At 36.6% G+C, this 14874-nt stretch overlaps 1 long non-coding RNA gene across 2 annotated transcripts; it reads right to left on the bottom strand.

Annotated features, from left to right (window-relative positions):
• Positions 1 to 366: 366 nt before the first annotated feature.
• On the bottom strand, positions 367 to 13849 carry LOC134486563 (uncharacterized). Of its 2 annotated transcripts, XR_010065765.1 has the most exons (4): positions 12396 to 13849; positions 11796 to 11880; positions 6198 to 6255; positions 367 to 452 (listed from the first exon to the last, which is right to left on the bottom strand). It is a non-coding gene; the product is annotated as an uncharacterized LOC134486563 (long non-coding RNA). The 2 variants fall into 2 exon arrangements; XR_010065764.1 differs by having other exon boundaries at positions 367 to 6255.
• Positions 13850 to 14874: the final 1025 nt, after the last annotated feature.

The raw sequence follows: 14874 nt of genomic DNA, 5'->3' as shown, positions 1-14874 counted from the left end.
AGGTGGTGATAATATGAACCTTAGATCTGGAAGTTTTGGTAATATTGGTGAAAAATAATGGTAGAGGGTAAAAATAGCAGTGTTTTATGCATAGTAAGGCAAGGCATACTTTTCATATTATTTGTAAATATTATTATTTGTAAATAAAAAGTCTCCTTTTAGTAGCTAGTAAACCATGTTTGTTTTTAAATTTTTTTAATGCATGTGTCTCATAATTTCAAATATTATTTTATTTGCTGAATTATTTTATAAAATCTCTACTTCAAACTGAATTCTCAATTAAACATTTTAAAATTTATTAGATGTATTTAAATAATAGTGTGATAAAACATTTATGATTCCATGTGTGTTAGTTAACAATCCATGTTTGAAGCCATGTACATATTTTATTTCAATAGATTTTAAGACAAAGTATACTATAAAGACTGTGATTTTTAGCATATTGGGTTCATCTGAAAGAAAAAAAGGGGTAACCAGGTAATACTTGAAGGATATTTCAAACATTTTAATGCACAAAATGTCTAGAACAACTATTGGCACATAATAGTGATAAGTATGATTTATGTCTGCTTAATAATTAAGAAAATGACAGAGAAGTCATATACTAAGAGAACTTAGCATGGTGACATGAATTCAGTGGTTCTCTTAAAATATTTTTCTCCATAAAAGAAACAATTCTTTATACACAAAGATTGGTCTCTTGCTTCACATATTCCTTTATAAAAGTGTGAATATCAGACTCATCCTGGGTACAAAGAGGAATTTTTTAAGAAATCTTGAGTTTCAATGATAGCAGAATGTACTTTCCCACTGAGGAAAATAAAAACACATTAAATAGCACAACTCTCCTTTAAAGTTTCAGAGGTTAGGAAGCTGGACTAATAAATATTTGAATTGCTGTTCTCCCACCTGGAAGCTGGGATTTTACAGCTTCCCTTGTGTGCTTTAAAAGCCAGTATTTTCAGATTTGGGTACTTATCACTTTTTACACTAAACCTGATAGTCAAGAGGTTCCTACTGATGAATCATTCTAACAAATGTAATATACTTTCTAGCCACATACATGTACATTGGATATGCATTTGCTCAATTAAAAATATATTCATCACAATAAAATATTGTAAAGAGAAAGTTGCACCTAATAGAAAAATTAAGCTGTACACATAAAGTTTCCAGATAAAGTTAGCCAAATATTAACATCTTTACATTACCTACAATTATTTTAGGAGTATTAATAATTTAAAATGTTTCTATTTGTTCAATGAAAGCATTATTAAATGTATATCTCATTTTTGTATAAGAGTTTGCTATGAGCCACACACTTTTTGAGATTAATATACTTTAGTAGATATTATCCCCTATAATAGTCATTATGATGACAACAAAATAGGGAACTTAAGACAAAAGCAATTTGTTAGAAAAATATTAAAACAATAAAGCAAAAGAACTCACCATTTAGGTATGTTTACAAAAATCTGGGAACTAATTTCCAACTTTTAAAATTGAATGATTGATGTTCTAAGGTAAACTATGGGCCAAATATATGTTGTGTGTAGACTACAGAGCAGTCCCAAACAGTTAAAAGAGGTAGTAATGGAATTCTCAAAAGCCATTTGTGAAGGATAAAGATAGAGAGAATTTTAGTTTGTTTTGAAAGTCTCATAACAGCCTTATTTGTGATAGGTAGAAGCTGGAAACAACCCATATGTCCCAGGACAAAAAAAATGGATACAGGAAATGTGGTTCATTTGCACAATGGAATACTACTCAGCTATTAAGGAGGAGGATGTACTGAATTTTGCAGGCAAGTGGACAGAACTAGAAAATATCATCCTGAATGAGGAAATTCAGACCCAAAAGGACATGCACATCCATGGTATGTTCTCACTAATAGGTGGATACTAGCCCCACCTAAAAAAATTACAGAATACCCAAGGTACAGTCAACAGAATTCAAAAGTTCAACAAGTTGAAGAGCCCAAGTGAGGACACCTCATTCCCCCTTGGAAGGAGAAGAAAGCAACAAGGGAGAAGGGAGAGTGGAAAGGGGAAGGAAAAGGGCATGGGCTCAGGGAGAGAGGAATGTGATCTGGTATTGAGTGGGAGAAAACTACTGAAGACCTGAGAGCCAGCAGAAACAAAGGAACCAAGCAACCTTCGGAGGAAAGAGGTTGGGAGGACCCTCCAGAATATACCAAAGACCTGGGAAGTGGGAGACTCTCAGGACTCAAAGTGGGAGACCCTAGATGAAAAAATGCCCTATAGTTGGGAGAGGGAACTTGTTGAGCCAACCTCCAGTAGAAAGACAGGACACCAAGTGAGGAATAGGATTGCTATCCCACAGTTAAAACTCTGACCCATAATTCTTCTTGTCTGAAAGAAATGCAGGGATGGAAATGGAGAAGAGCCTTAGGAAAAGAAGGTTCAGCAACAGGCCCAAAGTGGAATCCAGCTGAAGGGGGAGGCACCAAAACCTAACAATTACTGAGGCTATGGAGTACTCACAAAAAGGGACTTATCGTGACTGCCCTCTGAAAGACCTAGCAAGCAGCTGAAAGAGTCAGATGCAGGTATGTGCACCCACCCAATGAATGGAAGCTGCTGACCCCTCTACTGAATTCTGGAAAAGCTGGAGGAAGCTGAGGAAGAAGGCCACCCTGTAGGAGGACCAGCTATCTCAATTAACCTGGACCCCCGAGATCTCTCAGACACTAGATCATCAACCAGGGAGCATTTACCAGCTGATATGAGAAGCCCATAATACACATGCAGCAGAAGACTCCTGGGTCTGGGTACAGAGAAGATGGTCCCAGGACGTTGAGAGGTATGGTAAGATGAGTGGTTGGGGACATACTTCTGGAGATGGGAGTGGGATGGGGGTGGGAGCATATGGGATGTGGAACTGGGTCAGGAAGGAAATAAAATCTGGAGTGTAAAAATAAATACAAAATTTAAAAATATCCTAGAGGTAACACCTAGGATGTTTAAAGCTAACTGTACATGGGGAAAAAGAAACACTCTTCTGGTTATTAGCAAAGAGAGTAACCTAAAGCAATACACATTGTTCTGTGTTTGTGTAGTGTCTTATTAAAGTGAGTTTCTTCCTACTGTAAAGAATTGTACTGTGCTCTGTGAAAAGTTACTGTGAAATCATCAGACATTAAAGAGGTGGCATGCTCTGCTACAAAATAAAAGCAATTCCACAACAACATAAGGGGAAAAAAGAAAAGAAAAGAAAAGAAAAGTCTCATGATGCACAAGACCAGCTTAAGTTCAAACAGGTAAAACCTGAGCAATGAGTTGAATAAGTGGGACCAAATCCCCACCCCCAGCCAAGAAGCTACTTAAAATGTGATGCCTGCTAGGACAGGGAAATTCATTTTTCTTCAGTCAAGTGACTCAGGCATTATCTGTCAACTCCAAGGAAAGGGCAATTTTCAAACCAAGACAGATGAGCTGAGGGATGGATGAAAAACAATTTGTATAATCCATACTAGTAATGAAGACAGAGGCTTAATGAAGCTTCTGGGACAGTCAAAATTTCTGCTCATGTGTTCCTGTGAAACATACACTAGGTGATTCAATGACAGGCTGATGTGGTCCATCATAATCACACTGTTATATCTTCATCTGGAGGTTGCTACCCTTGTCTAGTGGGCTCGTTAAGTTCTCACCCTTTTTTTTTTTTGTGGCTGTGATTTTACTACACTTATTTTTGCAAATACTCCAAATTTTTAAATAAATTGATAGTGTGATATCTTTTCATTTTCAGAAATAAGTTACTTATCAGTCTGTGAGTCATACATAGACTATGTCAGACATATAGAATTGTTTGTTTTCCCACCAAAGAATATAGTCCTCCTTTAAGTTTGTAGTCAAAATAAAGTCAAATGCTCAGAGTAAGCTGTGTTATCTCAGGGAAAAGTTTATTCTAAAAAGTCATTTGCAAATATAATCTGGACTAATTTAGGGAAGGGTATAATCTGAATTTACTGTCTATGTTGACATTAAACTCTTGAAAATCTTTGTGGATTCTCCTTTTATGAAATAGGATTATTAATAAAAACTATTATGCCTAGCTCTTTTAAAATTCAACTTCTGGGCATTGAAACTTCTTTTTTCTTGGTTATTTTATTTACTTACATTTTGAATGTTGTCTCTCTTCCACAAGAGAGTTCCTCCACAAACCCTCTGTCCCATGTCCCTTCCCCTGATTCTATGAAGGTGTTTCCATACTCACCCACTCCTGCCTTACCACCACCTTAGCATTCCCCTACATTGGGTCATCAAGCCTTCAAAGGAACAAGGGCCTCCCTTTCCACTGATGCCAGATTAGGCCATCCTCTGCTACATAAGCAGCTGAATCCCTACATTTGTATTCTTTGGTTGGTGGCTTTGTCCTTGGGATCTAGAGGTTTGGTTGGTTGATATAGTTGTTTTTCCTACAGGATTGCAAACCCTTGCAGCTCTTTCAGTCCTTCCCCTAACTCCTCCATTGGGATTCTCATGCTCAGTCTGATGGTTGGCTGTAGGCATCTGCGTCTGTATTTGTAAAGCTCTAACAAAGTCTCTCAGTAGACAGCTATATCAAGCTACTGTCAGCAAATATTTCTTGGCATTAGCAATACTGCCTTTGTCCGGTGTCTGCATATGGGATGTGTCGCCAAGTGGACAGTCTGTGAATGCCCTTTCCTTCATTCTCTGTTCCACTCTTTGTCCCTGTTTTCCCCAAGACAGGAGCAATTATGGGTTAATATTTTTGAGATGGGTGGGTTGACCTTTCCCTCAACCAGGGAAATCTCTGGATGTTGTCTTTATAGGTTCTCTTTTCTTCATGTGTTCATAGCAGCCTTATGTATAGTAGGCAGAAAGTGGAGACAACCCAGATGTCCCTCAACAGTGGCTTGGATACAGAAAATGAGTACACATGGAGTATGACTCATCTATTAAAAACAATGTTTTCATGAAATTCTTAGCCAAATGGAACTAGGAAATACCATCCTGAGTGAGGTAAACCAATCACAAAAGAATAATGTGTGCACTCACTGATAAGAAAATATTAGGCAAAACCTCGAAACAACCGTGCTATAACTCACAGACCATAGAAATGTCAAGAAGAAGAAAGACCTAAGTGTGGATGCTTCAGTCCTACTTAGAAGGAGGAACAAAATAATCAATGAAGATAGAGAAGGAGGGGATTGGGAGGAAGAAGGGATATAGAGGGAAAAGTGGGGCAGGATCGGGTATGGGAGGAGATGGGGGAAATTTACTGAGTGCCAAGAAATTGAACAGAGGTGTGTAGCAGTGCATAATGTGGAACTTGTAATAGCTACCAGAAAGTCCTAGATGTCAGAGAAGCAAGAGGCTTCCAGGAGCCAATGGGGATGACGTCAGCATTTAAACTTCTTATAATTTGCCATTTTTATCATTGAAAATGAAGTGCTGTTGAAAATTCACTGTTTATAATTTTCCATGAGGATAAAAATATGGTATGTAAAATATATAAAACTATTTGTTTCTTTCCTCAATCCAGGATCCTATAAAACATGTTAATTTACTTCTCAAACTCTTCTTGGTCAACCTCCTTTTACTAGCAGATACAAAGGCAGATAAAAGTGTATGAAAAGCACTGGGCCACAGACCTTCCTTGAAAGATTTCACAAATTCTTCTACACCAAAGCCAGTGGGATTCTGACATGATCTGGTGATAAGAAATAGCACTCCAACAAGCTCTGAGTAATTTTTAGGTGTTATGTCAATTAGAAAGCTTGAGGTCACTGGTTAAATAGCTAGATGCTACTAATTACAAAGCTTTTTGGTGGTAATTAAAAAATCTATTTTAATTAATGACAAAATGTTAAAAGGAGTTAGTTATCTCTGCTATTGGAGCATTTTACATAAATTAGCAGACTATACTCTCCATCACAGTCTTAATGATTAAAACTTAGCAGGTGGTAATGTTGCATTCTTGCATTGACAGATGAAGTTTTATACAACAGGTAACTAAAGGATTGAAAAATACGTCTTAGTCTAGTCTTAAACACTGAAATATTCCAATATTTAAGAGATTAGTATAAATATTAAATTTGTATTTCTAAATCACATTGCATGCACATGAAAACTCTTCTGTTCATTTGAATTACTTAAATTAATTCATCGATGAAATTAGTTCTGAAGCCTACTTTATTTCTTATTTACCTTTAATTTCACCAACAAATCCATCAGTCCAATAGCTTTTATAGATAAAGGAGAAAATCTATCTAAAAACAAAATATACAAACAGAGACATAAAAATTGATGATTATGTGAGTGCTTTATATTTTGAGAAAATCAAAAAGGTAATATTGACTATCAAAAAATATATGGTATACATACAAAGAGTAAGGTAGAATCTTTTGAAGCTACACTGAAAGGCATTATCTCCCTGACTTCATTCTCAGCCTATTTGTCTGCTGTTTATATTCAGAGGACATTTGAAATTTTGTGCTTTTAATTTTGTGTCCTGCTACTTTGCTGAAAGTTCTCTGGTGGTTTCGTTGTTGTGGTGTTTTTACGAATAAAACAATATCTTCCCTCAGTGAGGATATTTTTTTGACTTTATACTGGTTTGGCCTTAACTTCCTTTCAGTTGCCTTCCTACTCTAGCTAAGACTTCAAGCACTGTGCTGAAACAGTCTTCTTTATTTCTTCTTTTCCTGACTTTAGTTGAAATGATTTGGCTTTCTATCCATATTAGGATTATTTATCTGTGAGCTTGTTTTGAAATATTTTAATTATGTTGAGATATGTGTCTAGTCTCTTCAGGTGTTTCATCATGAAGAGATGATTCTTGTCAAGGGCCCCTTTGGAATCCAATAAAATGACTAAAGGATTTTTGTCTTTTTAGTCAGTTTATGTGGTGGATTATGTTTATTGGATTACAGGGATCTAATTAGAAATATCATTTAACAGACACAAAAGGATATATATATATATACATATTATGGGGATTGCATTGAATCTGGAGATTGCATTGAATCTGTAGATTGCTTTTGGCAGAGGGCCATTTTTTACTATATTAATCCTGCCAATCCATGGCGATCTTTCTATCTTCTGAAATCTTTCTCAATTTCTTTCTTCAGAGACTTGAATTGTTGTCAAATGGATCTTTCATTTGCTTGGAGAGAGTCACACCAAGGTCTTTTATATTATCTGTGATTAGTATGAAGGGTGTCATTTCCCTAATTTCTTTCTAAGCCTGTTTATTATTTGAGCAGAGGAAGGCTACTGATTTGTTTGAGCTAATTTTAACACAAACAGCCACTTTGCTAAAGTTGTTTATCAGGTTAAGGAGTTTTCTGGTGGAATTTTGGGGACCACTTAAGTGTACTATCATGTCATCTGCAAATAGTGATATTTTGACTTCATCCTTTCCTGTTTATATCCCTTTGACCTCCTTTCCTTGCCTAATACTTGGCTAGGACTTCAAGTACTAAGTTGAATACGTAGGGAGTGAGTGGGCAGCCTTGTCGACTAATTTCAGGGACTACCTGATATTAGTGGGATTAATTCAAGTTTCTCTCCATTTAGTTTGATGTTGGCTACTGGTTTCCTGTATATTGTTTTTTTCAAATTTAAGCCTGCTCTCTTTCACAGGGAGTTTGTTCACAGACCCATAGTGTGCTATTTAATCACTGCAGAGGGAGTTATTTTCTGAGATGTAATAATGTGCTCACACTGAAGCATGGTAAGGGAGGATCAGGTTGATTTACTGTATCCTGCCTCTGCTGAGGGAAGGTCAGAAGAAGAAATAAATGCTACCATGTCAGAAAAGGACAAAATTACACAAAAGAAGAATGTGAGATATTTTATTAAAAGCATCATCATAAAATTATACTATTGCTGGAACAAATTGGCACATTTTGAAAATTTCTAACTGTGCTTTAAGCTAAGAAATAATAGTGAAGTTATTGCCTTTGCCATAATTAATTGTTGCATATGATTTAAAGAAAAGTATTGTACTATATGCTGTAAGTGGTTTATCATGAAGCAGGCTCTATACAGATATGAAGAAGACATGTTTGACACCAGATTGACCATGGGTTTGTTGATTGAACTCAACCTTATTCTTCCGTCTTTTCCAGGTAAGTAGCAGTTATGATTCCCATTCAGATAATCTGGAGCTATCAACACCACTTGGAAACTTCTGTCCTTCAGATGTTTATTGTGGCATGGAGTTATCATTCTTTCTCAGTTATTGCTACCAAATGTATTGAAAAAATATGAAAAAGAATCTATATTTTCATGTAAATTCCAATGACATTCAGAGTTTAGAAATATGGTGAAATAATGACTTTCTCTTTGCTCTCCATATTAGATATTAGAATGATCTGAGCAACATCTAAACTTTCCATCCCCAAGCTTGTATCAATAGAAACTAAGTCACAGTGTCTAAGATGGAATTGAAGCACTAATACTAAATATAGAGGCAAGTATTTGGATTAGATTCTTGAGCTAAAACATATCTTCTTTGTGCTGAGACATAAATAACCCATTGTGTAAAAGCTCACTATAATAGGGTCCATAGTATTTGAGTGTGAATGAAGTGATACCCATACTTTTTGATGTATCACAATATTATCTGTTAGTTATGATGCAATAAACTCATAAGAATATTGATAAAATAAAAAAAGATCTATTGAAGATTTACTTGAATTTGAGTTTTTGAAAATGTGCTTTGCTCATCAAAATTTAAGCTGGCAAAGACTTCATGACACCTGTTTCATATGGAAACTCTATCTTGTACTCTCTTGTTGCTTTTATTGATAATATAAATAATAACATTTCCATATGAACCTATATTTGAATATTTCTATGTCGTCATACAAACATTATTGCATAGGGAGTCTGATGTTTGTTAAGTTATTAATTTGAAAAGTATTTGAAAATAATCATGCCTAAACTAGTTGTCACAGAGCAGTTGATGTGCTGGTTCAAGAAGACTATGCTTAGGGAAACTTGCCTTGTTTGATGAGAGCTGGGTTCAAAATCAAGAAAAGAAGAATGATAACAAATGATCATGTTAATTCATATCATTCATTCTGTAAAGGTAGTCACCCTAGGATATTTTAAAACTGGACTTTTTGACATGTTTATGCATATGTCTATGTCTGGATGCAAAAATACTTCATGTATAGAGATACCTGTAGATGCCAGGAGACAATGTCATATATTCTGCAGTTGAGATTATGAATATTTTAAGCCACCTGACCTCTATGTGTGACATAAAACTCCAGTCCTCTGCAACTGCACTGGACACTCTTTACTGATATTTAATCTCACCCCCTTTAACCAGTTTCTAGAGTGCTGCATTTTAAAACTATTAATTATATAATGAAATTCTGATCAGGAGTTGTATTTTTAAAAGGGCACCAATTAGTATCAAGAGAGTAAACCTCAAGGATTGCTTACTTTATTATGGACACTGAACAAGATTGTCTGATATCTTCTAAATCACCAAGCCACCAATATCTCCTGTGTTAGTCAATTTTGTGATACCTTACTGAGGTTTGGTAAAATAAAGCTTTAAAAATTCAACTGTAAAAAGGAAAGGGCTGATTTAGCTTATTATTTCAGAGATTTCAGTCCATAGTAGCTTGTCCTCAATGTTTTGGGGTCTTGCACATCATGGCTGATGAATGTGCCAAAAGAAGCTAATTCTCCCTTTGGCAGATAGAAACAAAGAAAGCAGAGGCTACTATGTAAATAGCCCCTGGACTAGTAAGTTCCCAGTGACATAGCTGCCTTCCAAAGTTAATTTCCTCAAAGTTCCACCAACCCATAATATCTCAGTGTCTCTAGATGATTCTTAAATCTTAAGAGGTAATGGTTTTCATGATCTCATTTTGTGTTTCAGCATTTGGTTGTTCCCCACTCTGATTATGTTTGAAACTGACATTTCCATAGTCTCTTTTACCTGCTTCCACTGATCAGAACCAAGTAATATGAGTTTACCATCAAAGGACTATACATTTTCAAGCCAGCTAAATAAAAGAAGGAAAGATACTGTTGTATTTTCTGCTCAAGAAACACAATTTATTCATTTATTTTATCAAAGAAATAGTTGAAGCTTCTATCGAAGACTGATCATATGAAATTTGTCAAAATACACAATAGCAAGATAATATGCCATAACACCTTGTTTTTAATGATTTACTTATTTTATCTACATGGCATTTTTGCCTGCATGTATGTCTGGGTGAAGTTGTTGGATCCCCTGGAATTAGATTTAAAGACACATGTGAGTTGCGATGTAGATGCTGGCAATAGAACCCAGGTCCTCTGGCAGAATAACCAGTGCTCTTAACTACAGAGCCATCTTTACAGCCTCCCACATCTAATTTCTGGAGGCCTACAGCTGTACTTATTAGTCTTCCGTGTTAGGTGATGGCTAATATATTTAATTTGGTTTCAGCACAGCCTTATAACACTATCATGGCATGTGATCTCATTTCTGTATCTTTGCTTTACTTTGCTAAGGGAAAGTTACAGAAATCTACATGATTAGCTTCCATACAAGTTAGGAAGTCCTGGACCATTACTGGTCTTCAAACCAAGTGATGCCCACTAAGTGGTGTTGCTGAAATTGGCTTATTCCCACAAGCTCCCTCAGTGACTTTCATATTTCAATAAGACTATTCATTATAGTTAAATTTTCATGTTTGAGCCATTAGAATTTATGGGAAACAGCATATTATTATCTCAGTTGCACTCTGAACCATTTGGGATGCTTTTAAGATAGGGTGATTCCCCCTCACCCCCGTCTTAAATTTGCACTCACTGGTGCCTATATGCCTGCTCTGATTTGTCTCCAGAATCGTTGACCTAATTTATTCAAGCCTATTGTGTTGAAGTGGCTGAGAAGCTGTGTAAATGGAAGCTTGGGAGGAATGGCCTGAAAGATTCAGGATTTCATGGTCTAGAGATTTGAATTTAAAGATTTTTATATTCTCTCTTTTCCTCTTTCTCTTTCTCTCTCTCTCTCTCTCTCTCTCTCTCTCTCTCTCTCTCTCTCTCTCTCTGTCTCTCCTTATCTCTCACTCTCCTTACCTCTTCTCCTCTATACATCTCCCTCTCTCTTTCTCTCTCTCATTTACACATGCACATCAGGAAGTAGTCATCACTATTTATAATCTGCTTCCTCCCATTTCATGTTAGGGAATTAAGCACAAACATAATAATTCAACAGAGCATAACTATAATAGAGCTTAACCATGTCGGTGTTTCATATTATATTAATCTATTTTAATGAACTGATTCTATAATAGTATGATTTATACATTAAGTGACATTATAGTAAAATGATTTCATATAGCTTTAACCACAAGAGAAAGAGAAATAAATAGGTTTTATGGAACCCTTCCTCTAGATCACATTTTAACAACAGCAAATTACTTTTTCTAAGTTGGTCAATGAAACAAATGACTCCAATGACTAATCCTGTCTCATTCCTAATGTACTAATGGTCCACAGAGTTAAAGAGATAGCCAGAATTTCATAATCACAATCAAAATAACACACATTGAAATATTTTGGAATGGCTTCTGCTACTTTGACACACAGAAAGTTGAAATCACAGACTCACCAAGAATATATTCTCTTTCATCACACATGCGTGGTATTTCTTATGCTTCTGAATTATTCACCTTCTAATATTTTCCTGTGATTATTATGACATACTAGAGGATGGATCATTAATAAAGAGGAGAAACACTATTTAGCTCATAGCACTAAAGATCGAAGAGAATGCTTCATCACCTGCCTGGTGTTTGGTGAAAATCATGCCCTGCCTCTTATAGAGCTCTGGAAGAGATGGTAAGGCCATGCAAAGGAATTCACTGGTCTAGAGAGAAGAAAAAGAGAGTTCAAGTTACACCATGTTAATCTTTTAGTGATAGTGGATCTGTGTTGTTGTAAAAATATATAAAAAAATTATTGCTGTCTTTTATCTCGCTAGGTTCAGCACCGCGGTGCCTAAGATATCTGCTGGATATCTTGGTGGAGACACATCCTAACTCCATGGTGGTGGTCCAGTGTCTCCAGCCACCACATACATTCCTACACTCAAACTGTCACATAAAAGAACACACAACAAATAATCTTAGGCCCAATTGGTTAGATATATTTGCCCACTTAAACATACAAATCCCAGTACACATACATCCTTTAAGAACATTAATAACAACCTGTAAATACACAGAGCAGAATCTTAATGTCATCTGCCATGACTTCTCTCCCTCTCCCTCCTGTCTCTTCCTTTCCGTTCTCATCTCCTCCCCTTCCTTAAAACTTCTCTCCCACCCATCCTTCCTTCTCCTCCAATGACAGGGCTCCATTTATCCTGTACCTGCCCCTCACCTGCATTTTACAAATTCAATGGGGAGAAGGTATTGGTGAAGTCGCCTGATTCCAGAGTACTGACTAGGCAGCTGTCCTTGGGGCAGTGGAAATAGCATCAAAATACAAATAACTCCAAGGCAAAGCACAACAGATCTGTGATGTCTAATGTGCCTCTTTAATGTCTTCCACTCATCAATACCATTACATTGGACACTAGACTTCCAGACACCAGAAAGAAGACCTGAAAGTTAAGGCGTGAAGAATATGTGAATCACATAGAATATTACGAGAAATAAGCTAGAGTGTATGCAGACAAAAAGCCCTACATAATTAGTTCTACAAATACCAATCAGTGACTAAAAACAAAATAGAACTTATATAATTGAATGACTTTCAGTTTTGCAATTAGAACCATTTATAAATTAGAGAAATGTTTATCATTTCTATGTTTAAAAGTGCGAACTATTTGGAAATGGGCCCTAACAGCAGCATGAATATATACACATACACACACACAAAGAAAGCATCAGGGGATGCATTGATAGACTGATAAAAAAGGGGGGTTGTATAGAATACAGTTTAACCATAAACATGCTTAGATTCCTGTCATGTGTAATAAGCCATGTTCAGACATATAGATAATATATGATCAACTCTAATACAACTCTAATGAAATCATACAAATCCATAGTACACTAATGGTTAAAAGAGATTGGAGAGAGTGGAGAATGAAGTTGGAGAAAGGAGGACCCTTTGGTAAACTTAAGTGTAGAAGAAGAAATTTAAGTGTTCTATGGTGTAGCAGGGAAATACAATGAATAACAATGCATTATGTATCTCAAAAGAGCTAAAGAAAAGATTTTTAATGTGTTAACAATTTGAAGTCGTACAAGTGACAGATATGTTAACTACACTGAACTAATTATTACCCATCATGTGAGACTCCAAACACCATACATTTTATGAATGTATATAAAATCTATCACTAAGAAGCTGAAGGGATCAGAGAAAGGACTGTAAGAGCTTGAAGGGGCTCGAGACCCCATATGAACAACAATGCCAAGCAACCAGAGCTTCCAGGGACTAAGCCACTACCCAAAGACTATATACATAGACTGACCCTGGGCTCCACCTCATAGGTAGCAATGAACTGCCTAGTAAGAGCACCAGTGGAAGGAGAAGCCCTTGATCCTGCTAAGACTGAACCCCTAGTGAACATGATTGTTGGGGGGAGGGCAGTAATGGAGGGAGGATGGGGAGGGGAACACCCAATAGAAGGGGAGGAGAAGGAGCTAGGGGGATGTTGGCCCTGAAACCAAACTGGAAAAGGGAATAACAATCGAAATGTAAATAAGAAATACACAAGTTAATAAAAAAAATGCAGGCTGAACAAGTCAGGAGGGACAAGCCTGTGAATAGCGCTCTCCCATGGCTTCAGCTTCAGGTCCTGCCTTTGGCTTCTTGGCTTGGCTTCCCTCAGTGATAGACTTTTACCTGGAGGTCTCAGGTAAGCAAGTTGCTTTGGGTACCATTGTTTTATCACAGTGATGAGAACCCTAACTTAAGGGTATGCTTGTAACTCAAAGCAACGTTTCAGTTCCCACACTGAGTTTTCTGCCATACCTTGGGAAACCAACCAAGTAGCTTAGCCAAGAGGTGGACCCTCAGAAGACGTGAAGAGGTGATATTCCTGTGCCAGCTTCTGGCCCACGATCTTCTTAAAGGTTCCAGAAGCCTCAAAGTGTCGTCCAACAATATGGTCGACCGTCCACTATGAAGTCCATTAAAACCAAGCTATTGTATTATTACTTCACTCGTCAGAACTCAGTGTTTCAAGGTTTCTGGTCTAACTTGGCTCAAAGGCACAAATTAAAGGACATAGAGTGGTGTGGGGGAAGGGACACAGTTGCAAGGTCCAGATGTTGAATTTGCACTGCTGTTTGGTTTAAACTAACACAACTGCTTTTTTTAAACAAAAATAGATACATTTCTGATTGAGCTGTGAGGCTGCAGTTAGATCAGTGATTAGGGAAGAACTCATAATAAATAATAGTTAAAAAAATCAAAAAAAAAAAGAAGCTGAAGGGTTTAACAACCCCACAAAACAACAGCATTAATCAACCAGACACTGCAAAGCTCCCAGGAACTAAACCACCAACTAAAGAGTACACAAGGAGGGACCTGTGGCTTCAGCTGCATACATAAAGGATTCCTTTAATTGGCATCAATGGGAGGGGAGCCCCTTCATCCTGTGGAGGCTAGATGGCCCAGTGAAGGGAATGTTGGAAGCAGGTGTCATGGGGGGAAGGCATAGAAGGTTTAACAGGTTAGGGGGATAACATTTGAAATGTAAACCAATTAAATTAATCAATGAAATAAAATAAAATTTTGAAAATAAAACTTCAAAAATTATTCAATCATTTTCAAAAGACAGTTATGCCAAAAGAAGACATGGGATTGTCTGAAGAAAGTGAGGTATAAAAACAAAATGGCTCCC

This window comes from Rattus norvegicus, chromosome 4 (genome assembly GCF_036323735.1).
Source record: "Rattus norvegicus strain BN/NHsdMcwi chromosome 4, GRCr8, whole genome shotgun sequence".
NCBI lineage: Eukaryota > Metazoa > Chordata > Mammalia > Rodentia > Muridae > Rattus > Rattus norvegicus.
This window is presented reverse-complemented; position numbering and strand designations above follow the sequence as displayed.